Source organism: Typopeltis vanoorti, chromosome 3 (genome assembly GCF_054136105.1).
Source record: "Typopeltis vanoorti isolate ZY-2024b chromosome 3, IOZ_Tvanoo_1.0, whole genome shotgun sequence".
NCBI lineage: Eukaryota > Metazoa > Arthropoda > Arachnida > Uropygi > Thelyphonidae > Typopeltis > Typopeltis vanoorti.
In genome coordinates, this window is record NC_143551.1 from 148168841 (window position 1) to 148187890 (window position 19050).

Sequence of the window (19050 nt, forward strand, 5' to 3'; positions counted from 1 at the left end):
CAACATAGCATAGCCAGAGAATAGGTTTGAGAGTGGCTGTGTTGATAGCTAATTTTTCCAGATATTCTATGTAGAAGTTGGCTAAGGGGGGAACCCATAGCTGTCCCATCTAATTGTTTGTATATTTTCCCTTTCCATGTAAAATAACCTGCCTGTACTGTGAATTTAAATAGCTGAAATATATCTGGGGGAAATTGTGAATTTAGTAAGTTAAGTGTTTCAATCAGTGGTACATTAGTGAATAATGAGGTGATATCAAAACTCACCATTAGGTCTGAACTATTTAAGGTGTGGTTTTCTAAAATACTTTTTAGGTGGGTAGAATTTTTAACAAAAGAGGGAGAATTGTTTGTGTAAGTGGTTAGTAATTTGGCTAAATGTTTAGCTAGGTTATATGTAGGACTGTTTATGCTATCTACAATATTTTATTTTATAAAACTTTCTAAGACTATCATTTTGACTACTATTTCAAAACTTTGAATTTTTTTTTTTTTTTTAACCTAGATGGCACCATACTAGGACTTTAGTCTTGTGTTGCACGCTGCAATTACTTATACTAGCCCCGCTGTCACACCGGATTGTGGTTACTTTTGTAACAAACTTTGTGTTGTGTGCTCTGAAGATGCTGGATATAATACCAGCGGAATATTAGCTTCTAAGTTAATAAATAGTTATTTTCTTATCCATCTGTGTTCATATCATACCGTGAAATCTATTACAACATGTCTGATGAACACATAAGCCTATCCATGCATATTAATAAATTTATTAGTTTAATCCTTTATCCAAATGTAAGCAAAGTTTGTGCCTGAAGTATCTTCAGGACTGAGGCAACTCGGTAAAGGTGGACTAAGCTCTCATTACTTGTCTTAGTATCTCCCATAATGCAAAGCACATCTCCTTGCGGACATGTATAATGCTATGCATTAAGGGAAGGGTCACTACCCAGACCGATTTCAACCTTTATTGAGGTCTCATTAGTGGAAGCCAGACCCAGAGGTGGTGATGCTAAGGAGGAAGTAATGGAGAAGTCATATTTACCTGTACGAGTTGCCAAAAGGTGTCTCACCTTATTATTAAATTACTCTGGATTAGAGAAAGATGTTGGAAGGGTCTTTTTTTTTTCTCACTTGGTTAGACTATAATAAATTTAGTTTAATCCTTTATCCAAGTGTAAGCAAACAAACTTTGCACCTGAAGGATCTTCAGGACTGAGGCAACTCGTGGTAAAAGTGGACTAAGCTCTCATCGCTTGTCTTAGTATCTCCTGAAGATACTTCAGGCGCAAACTTTTTTTTTTTGCTTACACTTGGATAAAGGATTAAACTAAATTTATTACAGTCTAACCAAGTGAAAAAAAAAAAACTTCCAACATCTTTCTCTAATCCAGAGTAATTTAATAAGGTGAGACACCTTTTGGCAACTCGTATAGGTAAATATGACATCTCTATTACTTCCACCTTAGTATCACCACCTCTGGGTCCGGTTCCCACTGATGAGACCTCAATAAAAGTCGAAACCGGTCTGGGTAGTGGCCCCTTCCTTAATGCATAGCATTATACATGTCCTCAAGGAGATGTGCTTTGCATTATGGGAGATACTAAGACAAGTGATGAGAGCTTAGTCCACCTTTACCACAAGTTGCTCAGTCTTGAGATACTTCAGGTGCAAACTTTGTTTGCTTACACTTGGATAAAGGATTAAACTAAATTTATTATAGTCTAACCAAGTGAGAAAAAAAAAAAAAACTTCCAGAATCTACATTATATGAAATATTAATGAACACCAGATTGATTCGATTTGCTGTTTAAAAAAAATGCTTGCCAAAGGAAAAGTCTGTTCTTGTTCTTCCTCTTCTGAAAATAAAGATGTGGAGAGTATATTAGAGTATCTTATAACTATTTTCTTATAATAATGATGATGTTGAAAGTTTATTAAAGTACATTTTATTTAGAATAATTTTTTTAAGTAAAGTTATTTTAAGTGATGTACAGGGTGTTCGGGATAAATTTGACAGTTTCGTAAGGAAAAAGAAAATCTTCTTTGTATCTATTAAATTTAATGAATTGACAAAAAAACATTACAGGCAGAGTTAATTACAATACTATCAACAAGATTTACTCAAAATAACCACCATTAGCATCGATCACAGCTTCAATTCTGCTTCGGAACCTCGAACAAGCTGATGCTACAGTCTCCCTGGGAAGGGCCGCAAAAACTGTTTTAATTTTACCCATTAACTGGGCTTTTGTATTACTGGAAGTGCGATTGGTGTCTTTTTCAACTGCGCCCCATACAAAATAATCCATGGGGTTAAGGTCTGGGGAGTTTGGAGGCCAAACATTTGGACTGGTGAAGTCGTAGAAATTTTCAGACAACCATTTTTGACTTTTCCCAGAGGTGTGGCAAGGGGCCGAATCCTGCTGCCATACATACGGCCTACCATTGGCTACCCTTGTTATCCAGGGCTTGACTACAGTTAGCAACTCCACGAACAAAGCCCGAATTCCAATGCCAGGGTTCTTCAACACCTGTTCCTGCAGATTTGCGAGGAATTCTGCTGTACGAACGCAATCAGATCGTCTGCTAGGGATCTTTCTTCTTGCTACATCCTCGTAGTCACCATTGCAAGTCTCTAGTTCATGCCTGATTGTTTTTACTGTATTCAGGGAGCATTGGGCAGCAGTCGTAATATCCTTATTTTGATGGCGGGCACGAATCATCATGATACAAGTTATTCTCTTCCATGATTCAGGTGGGTTCCAGCTATCCATCCTTTCTGACATCTTGTATATGAATGAAGAAGGGTCCAAACTTTTAAATGAAGAGAAGTGTGTGTTAATACATGTAACTTATGGAAAAATATAATTAATTATAAATATGTCAAATTTATCCCGAACACCCTGTATATGAAGTAAAATCTTGGGTGTATATGCTGATGAAATCAAAAACTTCCCACAATGAGTCTGCTGACTCCAAGAACGTCAATGTGATGATAATAAAATGTCAAATTCCATTAAATTCAATCAAGCTAGAGAGAAATTATCATCTTGAATTTCCTTTGCTAATAAAGAATAGTCCAATTATACTGAAAAACATTGACAAATCAAACAAATTATCATTATTTCAAAATTTTTGGCAATAAAAACAAAGTATAATGAGAAGGAATCATTCACCATGCAGTCTTCAACTTAGAACTGGTTTAACAACGAAAATCACACTGCCTTGCAATATGCATTCCTATTTTTTATAGTGAAACCTGTGGCGTATCCATAACTATTGATTAACATATATGCCACGGTAAATAACTTTTTCAGGTCATTATATCCACAATACATCAGCTCACCATCCATCTCAAAAATATGGCATTGTAAAATCTTTAGTATCCAGAGCACACAAGATTTGCTCTTCTGAAGAATCCCTAAAACAAGAACTGGAAATTATCAAAGAAACAGCCTTACTAAATAGATGTAATCCAATAATGACCCAAAAAATAATTAACCACTCTCCTACAAATCAATGCAGACAAGAAGCCCACAGGACTCCTGTACTGTATATTAAAGGCAGTGTGCAACTCGTTGCTATCTATAAACCCATCAACCAAATTCGCAACTTGCTACCTTCTACAAAAGACAAATTCTCACCAACGATGCTATCTGGCATATAAGTACAATGTTCATAACTTGTCTTACTATGGACAAACAGGAAGATCTATAAATAAACATATCTCTGAACATCAACACCACATCTGTCTTATCAAACCTCATAAATCTGGCTTTGCACAACATGGAATTGAAAACATTAACCACAGGATCCAATGGCAAACTGCTAATCTGCTACATGAATCCATATATAAACATGAACGTTTATATAAAGAAAGTGCTGAAGGCTTACTTCATAGACCTAATCTTAATCAGAACGACTGTCTCACTATTCCAAAAGTTTGGGAAATTGTTATCCTCGATTGTATTAAATAAATTCATCTGTTATATTTTAATTTAATTATTTTTAATTTCAGCCCATTAGGTTTAATCCATTAACACGTGACTGTATACATGAAGGGATTTCAATTTAAGCATGCACACTACTGTTTTTTGAATTTAATTCCTATTGTTGTTCGATCATTGTACTGATGATGTCTATGGGGCATATGACGAAATATTTACATAATAAAAAAAGTTATTTACTATGGCATACATGTTATTCTATGGTTTTGCAATATGCATTTACAGCTAGATAAACATTAGGGTTAGCAGGCTCTTCTAATTATTTATATGCAGTATAAACAATTAAAAGATAACAATTGAGAATTAGGAGATGAATTTTCATCTCCAAACAATTTTCAGTTGGCAATATTTCTGTTGTTCTCATTACCCACACTACCGGCCAAGATGTCTATAGATGTGAAGTGTATATTAAAATTGTAATACCATTGATATTACGTTGAAATATATGATGGATACGATACATATTTGATCCATAATGGCCGGTAAGGTGGTTAAGAACTGTCATGATGTCCTTGACAGTTTATATTATTCAGGGAAGTTTAATGAGTGATAGTGTACTAATAATTTTCATCATCAATGTCTCAATATTTTAGGGTGTTTGACATGTTCAGTCCATTTTTGATTTATATTCTCTAGACATGTAATTTTTTCACTAATTTTACTATCACAAATGATTGATACTAAAATTAAAATGATTCGACAGATTGGAATAGAATTCTTAAATACCAAATTTCATTAAATTCTGTCTAGCTACTGCAGAATTGTTAATATGAATATGAATAATTTTGCAAAATTTGGGCATTAAAAATTATTCAGTTGTAACCACATAGATGTCTTCTTGTGTACATTCCTAAATCCTACTTTTATTAAATTTAATTCAGCTAGAGTGAATTATTGCATTATATAGCAATATATAATTTCAACATGATTTGACAGATTTTTGTAAAGATTCCAAATATGAAATTTCAATAAAATCCATCCAGCCAGTGCTCTAGAATAACTTTTTGTACAGACAGATCTAATAGGTACTTGTGCATTTTTTTTTTTTGAAACTCACCTAAAGAGAAGACAAATTATAATCAAAATACGTAAACTTATATTGTGCATGATTTATTCATGAAAAATGTGCAAGAAGATATATTAAAATAATTTTCATCATTGTTTTTTTTTTTCTTTTTTTAACATAGTGGATAAAAAAAGAAGGCATTTTTATCTCCAGAATATATACACTATATATTTAATATTCTTTTGGTGACTTGTAAAACATAAATTGTTATCAATTTTTATCAAATGTTTAGTTTGGTAATCAATTATTTCATAGCAGCTGATCTCATAAAGAGAGTTAATTTTTGATCTTGAAAAGGCATATGCAGCATTTGCAGTGTGAAATGTCATTTAATGTTTCATTTCTTTACCCTACTTTATTTTTGTACTTAATACCTTTATCTAAACAGATTTTAGCACAGTGCCTAAACTATTGTATTAGACCAAAAAGGAAAAAAAAATGAATTAGACTATTTTCCTCTCATCCTATTAAACAGCAGTTTTGCATGTTTTGTACTGTTGAACATTTTCATAATCTGCTGGTAATTCTTGTCATAAAACTTCCAAATCTAAAAACATATAAAAGGAAACTTAAAAAGAAACAAAAATTCATGAATAACAACCTTCCTCACTCAGGTGAAACACATAAAGTAATAAATAAATAAATACTTATCTCTACTGTATTGATCCGGAGGATTGTTATAAGATAAGGCAGATCTCCTGACCCACACAGATTACCATGGCAAATTACCTCATACATTATCAAGACAAGCTCATTCCATGCATCCATTAGTCTTTTAACGGAAATAAACCAGAAGAATCTGGAATGCCTTAGACACTAACAACTCCGGTCTTAATTGTATTCCTGCTGTTGTGCTCCAGAATTAACGCCTTATAGGGAATTAATTCTAGAGTGCGGCAGCATTCCAAATGCTATTCACCTTGTTTGGAATGGACTGAATGCTGCCCATTCCGTGCATTTGGGATGTGATACCAAAATCCTTCCTAGCAATGCAACATTGCTCTCTTGAACTGGCCACCATCACTTGTTCACTTTTCTCCAGGACTACGAACACAAGTAGTTGCTGGTCAGCATCCATTTTATTCCACCTGCCTCTGGTCTTTGGAACAGTCTCCCTCCAAGACTACAACCTTACTTTGAATGATTATAATTTTTTATTTCATACTATAATCTGGTTATTTTGGAATCACTACTTGCTATGGATAATAGAACCCACATTCCTTCCTTTTTACATCAAGCTTCTGACTGCTTTCCTGCTTATTGGAGACCTGAAATGGCTTTTTAAAGTCCCATGTTTGATCTCTGAAACAGGATATCCAGATTATTTAACCAAGCATTTCCCAAAGTGTGGTCTATAGTCCAGTACTGATTCTTGTAACAAAATGTTCTTAGAAAATATAAAAGTTCAAATATGGCATGTGAGCTGTCATTGAAGAAAACAAACTATAAATAACAAAAATAAATAAAAGTATGGCTATTGCTTATTTAAATTTAATAACACGGACAAACAGTCCAAGGAATATCAGATGTCAATAAAAATATCATGTGCATGCAATGTATCGCAAAAAGTGATGCTGAAAAACCTCAGTATAAAGCTTGGGAAATGTCCTAGCCTTTAGTCCACACACACACACATTGTTAACATATAATAGATCTACAAACCATTCCTAAGTGGAATTCATATTAGAAAGTGCTGAAAGGTCACTGCACTTGTCTTAGATAATACTGTTACCTCAATTTGATTAATATTAATGCTTAACTGAATGCAAAATATTTTGTATATTAATTTCCAACATTACTTTCTAGATTATACTAGACCTCTTGGAGAAATCACTACAAAGTAGCACTGACAATTGTATGTATAGCATTGTTGAAATATTAGTGCATTTTCTTTATTAGCTAAGCATAGTCCTCATACAGAATGAATTTGAACACAAATTTCACTGTATGCAGTGCTGCTTCATCACTCAAAATATAATCTCAAACAGCATTTCCTAGAAACAGCTGAAATCTGCAGAAAAGGAATGCTAAATGCATCTTGAACGACATATGATGGACCATGCTGGATTTGCTGAAAAACTTGTATTAATATTCCAAAAAGGCTACAGTTAAGTGTTTTCAATTCCTTTCTAGTTCCTTTCATTTCCTTTCCTGATATGTTATTTGAAATAAATATTAGAGATTAATATACTAAATATTGCATCTCAGTTGAATATGGTTGAGTATATTAGCTGTGGTGATTGAATTATGTTGAACATTTTTTCACTTGGTTATACTATAAATTAAAGATGCTAAGAAATTATATTCTTGGTTCATTCTTTATCCAAATGTAAGAAAACAAAGTTTGTATGTGGAATAACTTCATGCTGGGCTACTTGTATATAGAGGCTTGTATCTTTAATTTATAGTATAACCAAGTGAAAGAATTTTCAACATTTATCTCTAATCTAGAGTATTTTACTAATAAGATGCGACACCTTTCGACTACTTATATATGCGAAATATATGACTTCTGCATTACTTCAACCATGGTATCTCTTCTGTGTATGATGCCCACTAATGACACCTTGGATTTTGGGAAGATAAGTACTTTGGTTTTCTTTCCATTGTTTTTCACTTTGATTTTATTTTACTGGTGGTTACACCCCCCCCCTAGCACTGGCTTTTTTAAGTAAATATTAAGATTTCTGGTAGTACAGTTAATATCTGCATTATGGGATTAATTTTGACTGTAGCACAGCTGCCATTTTATAGTAGTTCAATTGTAGCCTTTGCTGGTTGTGTAGAATTGTTTCTATATCACAGGATTATTTAATTTTCAGTCTTATGGCTGAAAAGTTTTATCTCCCCCCCCCCCACCAAGATAATGGTACCAATTCCTCCAAAGGTGTAAACTCTAAGAACAAATCATGTTAAGTAAAACACCCCATGTATATTCCATGTGGGGCTAGAAAAAAAATCTTTTAGACACTTTTTTTATACTTTCTTCCTCTGGACATTACCTCAATTTTTAATGTGCATATGTACCAAGATTATAATTTCAATTTCTTGGAGATGACCAGAAGGCTATGCATCTTTCTTGTCACATTCTAGGATTTTATTGCTTTTTGGGCATGTGTTTATTTCATTGTTTGTTATTGCACCCTTCAATTGGAAAAGACCTGGGTTCGATCCTCATCGTGATGAGGGGGAATCCTTATATGGGCTTTTTCAGTTGAAGGTGAGTTAGCCAATCTCATACAGTGGTGGTAGGGTTTTTTCTCCCAGAAACTCGGGTTTTTCATCCCGCATACAGACAAATCTGCCTTCAGAACACACGCAATTTACAGACAAAAAATACTGTTGTTGGTGATGATGGGTGATAGATGGTGTTGATGGTAATAGTGCCGTAGTTGGGTATAAAGTAGAGTATTGTGCCCTCCCACGATGAGTCCTTGGACTCCCTGGAGGTATCACGTAATAATAATAATAATAATAACAATAATTATTTGTGTAATAAATTTCAGATCTCCAGGCTGGAAGCAACTATAAAAAATAGACCTGCTTTTCTCTCCCTATTCTGCATTTTTTGCATTTAGCTTTTGTCTAGAGGGCTGAAATATGTAGTTACTGGCATTAGTGAGTTCTCAAGGTCATTATTATTTGGCACAAGCTATTAATGCAGTGGATTTAGTTTGGTAGTAAGAAATTTGATATTAGAAGTGTTTTTTGTTTTCCAAATGACTTATTAGCTTTCTAAGATAAATATATTAATCTATTCTATATACATTAATCTATTCTGCATGCAAAATAATATATAAAATGCCTTGCTGATTTTGATATCCATATATAAGTAATGACACCATAATTCAGAACAACTTATGAATAGAAAAATAAAATTATTTAAAAAATAGGGGGGGGGGGGATGATGTAAACTGGTAGCAGGATGTCGGAACATTATTTTTTATCAAACTAGAACCTAAGAGGATTATATAGGCAGGGACTTGACAGTAATTTTAAAGATAAAAGCGAATATGTGTTTAATAAAATATCCCTGAAAAAATAACCAATAACTTATAGCGGTTGGTGATTAGAATGCATTGCCTGACGTGGTGAATGCAGGTACATTGAATGAGTTTGAAGTACAGTTTGATGGGCTTTGTGTGTAACAGTGTGAACCTTCCATGATGAGTCGTTTGACTCTATGGAGGTCTGTTAAAAAAAAAAAAAAAGTAATAAAGCAGTATTTTTTATGAAAGAAAAATACTGCTTTATTAAATTAGTACAAATCGACAACAGTAAATTGGAATCCATATATATCACATTTTGCAATAATATAAATATATTAGACCTACCTATTATATACATTTTTTGATGTAATGTTTTTATGTATGTATATATATATATATATTTGCGCTCAAGCAAAGTAAACATTTCATGGTGTTGATGAAGAGACTGACAGCATGAAATTCCTAGAAACTATCAACACTCACATCCTAAAATTCCATTCACCATCAAAGAGAATATTGGCAAGAAATTAACTTTCCTGAATACTTTAAGATTGCCATCTAATAAACTTTTCATTATATTTTAGTCTTCTTCTACAAGTCAGTGCATTTACAAGGATTTGTATAGCAATGCATCACTAAAACTAGATGCACTTAAACTGACTTACAGATCCCATGCTGTTTACTCATAAGAAGGTACAATAATCAAGGATGTGTTTACAAAAAATAAGATGTAGATCTTATTTTTTGATATCAACAAGTACAGTCATAACCCGACTGATGCTACCTTGACGTACGCAAATCCGGAGTTACACAGTTTCTTATATGTACGTATTCCCATCCCGCTTTACACCTCACCACTAGTCATATCTTTCAGGTGGCACCGGCTGCATTCACCAGTGTTGCGCATACTGTGAACAAGCACTGACGTGTTTCGCACAGTCTCCATTCATACATGATTTTTATAGTCTACAAACCTTGCGATTGTTTAATGTTATGTTCTTGATAAAAATTTTATCACATAAAAAATAATAATGTCATCCAAAAGAAGCAAGTCTGATTCTTCTACAGCTAGCAAGAAAAGAAAAACATTGACTTTGGAAACAAAATTCAACATTATTAAGGATTTTGAAGGCGGAATGAAAATTTGTGAGCTAGCAAATAAGTTCGATCTACAGGAATCCACAGTAAGAACAATCATAAAAGAAAGGTTTACAGATTTTGGAGGACATAGATTCTAACGAGGAACAAATTGTAGCCACAAGGCAAGGAATAAAAAAATCATTAGTAAAAAATCATTAAAAATCAAAAATCATTGCTATGAAGAAATTTTGCGTGACAAGAAAAAGACATTATGCCGTCAGACGAAAATCTATTAGATTTAATTAAACAATCGACATCGAAATAACTTTCTTTTTTTTATGTACGAAAAACTACAATTATGATTATATTTCATAAAAATTATAGGTGTTTTTGTAAACCTTTGGTCCCAATTGCATGTTTGTATATATAAATTAATGCAAAATTATACCCCGAGTTACGCGAATTCGACTTATGTGCTTTTTGTTGGTCCCACCTACTGCATAACTTCGGGGTTTTACTGTATATCCATAAAAATAATAGGTATAAATTTACAAAGGACAGTAAAGCAACACCACTAAAACTAGATGCATTTAAACTGGATTACAGATCCCATGCTATGTACTCATAAAAAGGTACAATAATCAAGGATGTGTTTATAAAAAATAAGATGTAGATATCCATACAGTCAACAAGTATATCCATAAAAATAATAAGGATATCCTGTCTATAAATAAAAGATCCATTTGACAAAATACTACGATTCAAAAAATTATGAACTGCACATTTCTTATGAACCAATAAAAACTCTTTCACTGCATCCAAGGTTGCATATACCCTGTGTGTTATATCCACAGTTCTATGAACCACTGTGCACATGTATGAAACACTACTACATAGGAATAGGAACCAAAAGGATACATCTCCATGAGCATATTGGACTATACTGCATCCTTAAGGAGAAATCAGGGCTTACATAATTCTCCCCCAATAGTTTTTATCTGCTGCAAAGTTCTTCAAAATATAATGCTTGTTTTGTTTTATTATTTTATTGCTAGCTTTGCCACCTAGAAACCATATTGTCATGACTCCTCTTTCTGTATAGTCAGTTTTCTCCAGTATCCACACAAAATAATGGTTTTGTAAATTTTGTTAAATATTCTTCAATTTATTAATAGTAAGAAATCCATGTCTTATTAGTTTACATTGTTACAACACTTCTCTCCAATTCCTTTTCTGGAATAATGGTTCTGCAGTATTACATTACAACACTGTGTTGATAAAGAGATATCGCAGAAGAGTTAGTTATGATCTTATTCCCGGTCTCAAAAAATAATAGTTAAAGATTACATTTGTTTTAGAAAGGGTGCTGTGTTGAGAAAGAATTCTAATATTCTCTGCTACTAATGGCTCATGAAAAAAGTTAAGCAAGTTTGAGCACGATTAGTAGTTGGAAGGGATTCAATCATTCGATGCTGTTGCCACACTCTCCCTCGATTAGTCTTTGGACTTCCTGGAGATTTCTAATTGTGTGCTTTGATTTCATTCTTTCATATATATATTTATTTATATTCTTGATTTAAAGCCCGTCCTATTTGATTACTAAAAATTAATAAATAAAATAAAAATAATATGAAATGTTATATTTAGTGAGTTTATAAACATTTGGGAAGCACTCATCCTTGGATCTTCAGCCCAACAGAAAAGACCACCCAATTTACCCCTCTAGGTAGTGCTTTCCAAACTTCTGGATGTCAGGGCCCCCTTTGAAAAAATGTAAATATTTCACAGCACCCCTTTGAAAAAAAATCGTAATATAGACATATTATTATAATATTTATTGCATTTATATTCAATACAAAACATGCACAGTGTTTGATCATAACTTCTTCTCAATCACGTTTTATCGTCTTACAATTCTCTCTTTTTAGTATTTAACTAGTTGTAGGCTGATATATCGATCAAATATGAAGAAAATTTATATTATACTGCACCACACCATATTCTGAATTGCAAGGGCAATTTAGATAAATCAACCTTCAGCTATATCATAAGCTGATTTTAGGCCAAGGTTTTAATTCTTACTACATAGGGTTCCCGCTAAGATTCGTATTATTTTAATGAGTGGTGCAATGAAACAATCAGGCAAATACAAGATTAGATTCAAATAAAATTATTTAATGCAGTGTCACATAAATTACATCATAACACAGTATTCCAACAGGAACATAATTAAACGAATATAAAGCTCTCATTAAGATTTTAGTATACTACTTAGCTGAGCTTAAACTTTATAATTAAAGATTATATTTAACAGATCTTATTCTTCTTATTACAGAGAACTTCTACCATAACCTTACTCTGATCAAGGTTACATCTCAAAACATTTAAATATCAAATCAGTTCAAGATATTCAGAAAGAATACAACTCGTGAACCATCAGACATTTATTTGTAATTCTCTAAGCTCAGTTAATCAAAATTAGTTCTTGTAAGGTCAAGATTCCTAAATTACAACAAATATGCATTTCAATATTCTCATTCAGTCAATGAACACTTAATTCAATAAAATAGTACAGGGGAAAGTATTAGCACATCACACATTAAATCTTGACTCGCTGAATGCAACAACTAGGAACAATTTACTTTCGGCGGAATTAATTTCGTTACTTCTCACTAAGTATAGTATAGGTAATCTTACCAGAATATAGCTTCATCACATCTTAAGGAGATCGAACAACAATTTTTAAAGTCCTTGCTGACTTTTACTTTGTAGTAACACAAACTTAAAAGAATCTTTCATTTCCGCGACTGATTTATAGACTCGGGAGAATATAACCTTTATGCACTTGGTTTAAATTATCCACCTATTTCTTCTTTTTCTTATACGTATTAACCTATTTCTAGTGCTATTTCACTCTTAGGCATTAGGAAGTTTTGGTAAAAATCCAACTCAGAAAAAGGTAAGTTAAATTGCCAAGCGATTCCCGGTCCTTTAAATTCCGTTTTTGGCACGTCAAAATTCCCCTGCAGTCTCCAGCTACCGTTCTCTATACTCCCCTATTCGATTCAGTCTTTACTTTCATTTTCATATGCACTCCTTCCTTTTTCCCACCAATAACTGGTTCTCACCAATTAGGCTCACATCAAACTTGTTTTTCCCTTCATATATAATAGTTCACACTCCAACACACACTAGGAGAAATTTGCATGTTTTCTCACAACTAATCAAATGATATCACAAAGAATCTTCTGGATATATTAAAATTACATACATTACAATGTCTAATATTATTATTAAAAGAATAAAGCAAATAAAATAAATGACACTTTAATATAGAGGCTTTCATGTCTATAATATATTTAAAAATTACATAAATCAAATTAACAAAACTAAAAAGGAATTCAATAATAACATTTTATAAGCAAGAGACTAACAAAATAAATTTAAATAAATCCTGCTTATGATATGGTAGGTCTTGTTAATTATGAATGAAGTATTATTAATTATAAATATCTTCATTCACAATTTAACAACAGCGAATATTGCAAAAATCAAATGCAAATATTACATTTTTGGCATCTTACATACACATTTGACATGGCACATTATCTCATATTTTTATATAGATAGATATATTGTTATTGTACATTTGCAGTACAAGCACATGAAACATAAAACGATTAGTAATAAATAAAGAATTAAAAACATAAAAGAAGTTTAATAACAATTTAATGTGATGGATGTGTTTCAATACTGCTACACCAATATCAGATGAAATATTTGAAAACTGCAATTCTTAGATTTCTGCTTTGAAATGAAACTTATATGAATAATTATACATTTACTAATATTCATTAAGCACCAAAATACGCAGGTAGCAAAATTTGTGAAGCTGCACCAATGTGATTTTTTCCCATTAAAATATAAAAAATAATAAAAATTAAATATGTTTCTTTTAATATAAAAAAATTCTACTTAGTCTTAAAACATTTTAAATTTGTTTTCATTATTTAACGCTCCCCTCAACAAAACTTACGGCTCCCAAGGGGGCTGTGGCCCACAGTTTGGGAAGCGCTGCTCTAGGGGATGCCATTTAGAACTTTGGTTGCCTTTCTTCACCCTCATTTACCTAGTGTTAGTGCCAGTATGCATATATCATTGTTCTGTGATCCCTAATGATGCCAAAATATCAGGTGTTAATTAAAGTTATAATTAATATTTATTATATGTTGTAATTTCCTGAAAAATAATAGTTAAGATTACATTTGTTTTAGAAAGGGTGCTGTATTGAGAAAGAATTCTAATATTCTCTATAGGTATGTTTAATTTCTTTTTATATATGTTATGTGTGTGACTTTTTTCCCTCAGTAAAATAATCCCTTGCATTTTAAGAGATGTCTTTTATATCAACTTCATTATTATTATGACTTCATAATAATGACTTACTAACTTGATATAACATAAAATTAATGATAAACAAAAAATAGCATACCACAGAATTAAGGAAATAGGGAAGATAAGCTGGCCTGGGTGGGGTGGCTGAATGGTTAGTGTAACCACTCTCCTGCCAAAAGGCTGCAGATTCGAATCCTGCCATGGGCATGGATGTTTGTGATTGTCTGTGAAAATACTAGTGGTGAATGGTAGATGGTATTGATGATGATGATGATGGTAATTGCGTTTCGTTGTAATTGGCAGATTAAGAGGTGAAGACAGAGTTGTAGAGTAGGTGCCCTCTCTTGGTGAGTCTTTGGACTCCCTGGAGGTGTCATTAATAATATAGAACCCTAACTGATAATGTATATAAATTTTGTTAGGACTTTTTAGTTGAGGTAATGAGACTAGTCAAGTTTTACAATTTTCCATTGTGTATAAAGTGTTATAATTTGTATGAGCCTTTGTATGTATATTGTCAATGTTTGTTTGCTATACAAATTTGCACAGTTTGATTTATCACAACCAAATTTTTATCAGTCTCCCATTGAACACAAAAGGCTGTGTTTAGATCCAAAATGCACAAATACATGTGTATTTTTCTCGCCTCTGTAATGTGTGTGTGAGAGAGAGAGAGAGAGAATGAATGAAAGATTTTTTTTTTTTTTACACTAGAAAAAGGGTTTACAGACATCTGAACGATAAAGGATATTTGAGCAACAGAACAACTGGGTGTCAGATAAGTTGGTGACAGGACAGATGAATGACAGCCACTACAGGTACCCCTTCCAATATATCATCTGCTTTTAAGGCTTGATGACCAACAGATTAAGTTGCTGGATCAAAAATAAAGGACCACTTTGTCTGAGGAGCTACTACCAGCTGATGGCCCAGGTTAATAGCGATGTCAGAAGTTCATAATCTCAAACCATCACTTGACCACCAGCTGATGCCCCAGGATAAATATTGGGCACTGCATGTAGTAGAAGACAAGTACTTCAACCATGATACTCAACTGAGATATGGAATGCATGTAAGAGAAATCGCAGATGAAGAACTTTGGTTGCCTATAATGTGGTAAAAGGCTGGCACAAAAAAATTTAACAAAATGGTGAACAAGAGGAGGGTGGTGTTACTGTTTGCATTGCTGGATGAAATATAAAAGGAGCAGCATTACACTGAGCTGCTGTACATCAGATCAAAACTTGCCAAAGAAAGTTTTGATCTGATGTACAGCAGTGTCATATATATTTTTAAATGTTTAATAATATATGCAGCATATATTATTAAACATCATAAGGTCTATGCAAGAAATGAACTAATGGAGAATGTGGTTGCATTGTATTAAGAATTCAAAAACAATGATCAGATTCTACTCTGCCTAAAGAGTAGAATCTGATCATTTGGTTTACAATTTTGTTCTGTCCACACAACAAGACTTATTTCATTTTATTTGTTGTTAATGCTTTTTTAAACTTGGCTAATTTTAACAAACTTGCCTAGTTGTCTGTCATCCAATTGTCATCAAACCAGATAGTTTTAAAAATTATTATCATTAAACAGATCTGTTTGACTGGTTTAATTAATTTATTATATAGACTTATATAAGTCATTAAATAAATAAAAAAAAAAGTTTGAAATGCATGAGAAATTGATCTTATTTAAAAAAAAAAAAAAACTGAGTGAAGGACTTTCCCAAGCTATTCCACCAATTGTATTGAATATCAATATAGTGTAGATAGTGTAGAGCCTCCATAGCTCAGCCAGTATAGACAAAGCCCTTTGATCGGAAAGATCTGTGTTCAATTCCCTTCAGTGATGTGAAGAACCTTTATCTGGTCTCTTTCAACTAAAGGTAAGTTAGCTGGTCTCATATGGAGGTAGAGGGTTTTTCTCCTGGAAACTCAGGTTTTTTGTCCCTCAGAACAGGAAAACTGGCCCTCTGAACGCACACACTTTTACAGGCATAAAACACTCAATATAGTAAATCACATTGTCCAGACATCCATTAGCAACCCAACATTAAACTCATACTCCAAAATCATAATCTCTAGTTTGATCGCATTGATTAACTAATTGGAGCATAAGCTAGTTATTACTGAGTTGCTAACAAGTGACCAGGTACTGTGTGATTTACTTTTGACCTGTTACATTTTTAAAAGGTAATCAAATAGTTTAATGTATATTAATGCAGTGACTGTATCCAAAGATTTGGAAAAATTTTGCTATTATTGTCTCATTCTTGGATGACAGTAAATAGGTCCAACTTGTCTCTAGAAAACCATAACACATTAATTTAATATGTCAAATAGTTTTCTGGAACTAACTAGAAAAAAATAATAAAACTTTCAGCATTTGAAATATTTGCAATAGAACAACAATAGCCTGTGCTAGTTGCTGAGACTATACTGACACTCCCTCATCATTAAATATTTGGAGCCATTTATAGTGAAAATGTTAACTTGTTAGGAAGCTAAGAGTTGAGTTGAGATGAGTTGATAATATATAGTGCAAGGTACATTTTGCTGCATATATATTATGGACGGAATGTATATCATGCATATGTGTAGGAACAACTTTTTTTGACCATTTCGTAATTGTTTCCTTTTGGGCATGCACACACACATACACCCTTAAATTATTAATCTGATAAACTGTTAATGCAGATAAGTTCTGCATGCTTCATGCCACTTTGTAGGTAGAAATTCCAGAATAATCTTACTTGAAATGGTTCACAAATTATATAAAGTACATAAAAGGATTCATGATGTTGCATTATTTCAGATTGAGAAACAAAATAACCACTACATTAGTTATTATATCTGTTGGCTTAATGCATTTCTGAGATCTGACATTGGCATATTTACTTTTTTTTCTAGGATATGTGAAAAGGAATCATGATGTTGCATTATTTCAGATTGAGAAACATAAAATAACCACTACATTAGTTATTATATCTGTTGGCTTAATGTATTTCCAAGATCTGACATTGGCATATTTACTTTTTTTTCTAGGATATATGAAAGCCAAAGTGCCATCCCTTCACTAGCAATTTCCATTACAGAGATGAAAACACTTTTTGGATGACAGTTTTTGTGACTGCCAAGTTGTATTCTGTTCAAGATATGCCATTTATTGTATTATGAAATCCAAGGTTAATTTTATTCCTTAGTGATTTTTATGTAAGTAGGAAGCTGGAATTTCTCTATTTTAATATAACAGTTTCTAAATACAGTGAGCTATTTAGACTTTAACAAACTTTAAAGAAACGTTTCACTTCAGGCTTAAATTTACTGTAACAAAATGTTCATTTCTGCTAACATTTTGTTAAACTGAAACCAAGGCAATTCTTTTTTTAAACCTTCAAGCACAAACAAAGCAAATGTGCACAGATAACTGTTTAGGTATGTCCCCTTGTACTCATCCTTTCATAAGGTATTGACGTAGATTGATTTTGTTTGTACTACATTTGGTTTTCTCCAGACTAATTTACTATACACAAAATATTAGCTTGATCCTTAGAGAGATCTTTTATAATCATCTAGTAACACTTCTCAGTGTAATTTCTTCACTGCTGAGAGGGAGAGTTGTTTATTGGATATAGTCAGTGGTGCACCCCGAGGGGGGAGCAAGGGGCCTCCCCCCCCCAAAGAAAAAGGGAAAAAAAACACTAGAAAATTTTCCAAAAATCTTTTCCTAATTAAAATTGTTTTTTTTTTTATTTATGTTTTGTCATGTCTTCTATACTACTTATGAATTAGCGATCATTGCAGATGCTCAATCATAGGTCGTATGCGATGCATAGTGTGTATTCTCAAATCATCTACTCAACTCACCCCCCCCCCTCCAAGATTAAATCCTGAATGCACTTCTGGATTTAGTACTGCATATTTTAGCTGCTTCAAGGTCATTTTTGTTGCGTATGTCTTCTGCTTTTTTTCTTTCCCCTCTGATTAGTTTCATTATTGAATGTGAATGTTTCTGTAGTTAAGAAGTTCGTTTTCAGTATTGAGACCACATTTCTTATATAATAGTTTTAATAAAATAAACAATACAACCCAACAAGTTTCATAAGTCACCAGACTTACATCATCAGGGGTGTCAAAACTTGTATAAAAAAGACTAGAAAAAATTAATTACACATAGCAGATGTTATTAGAACTTCAAAATTAGTAGATACAAACAAGTGACCAGAAAACCATTGTATTAATTACTCTATATGCATTAGAACAATGCTAGATGTTGCTGTCACATTCCGTGGCATGATCGTGTTATATCCAAGGTCTGCTGTTGTTAGATTTTTGATGAAACAGGCCATACTTGGTGTAGGATTAAGCCTTGGTTTTTATTACATCGTGTAAGGATCTGAAGCATTTCTGAGATTTCTTTGAACTTGTAAGACAATTATGATCAATAAATGGCATTTTTGTTTCTTGCCAAACTACTTGGTGGCCTGTTTGTTGTATGGAAGGCT

General features: G+C 32.7%; 1 protein-coding gene across 1 annotated transcript in view; it reads left to right on the forward strand.

Moving 5' to 3' along the window:
- Positions 1-17633, forward strand: part of LOC150108645 (plasminogen receptor (KT)) — a 155502-nt gene extending 137869 nt beyond the window's left edge. The window contains exon 6 of the transcript XR_016550670.1: positions 17591-17633. The gene's annotated coding sequence lies outside the window, so the exon portion shown is untranslated. The remainder of the gene's footprint in view (positions 1-17590) is intronic.
- Positions 17634-19050: the final 1417 nt, after the last annotated feature.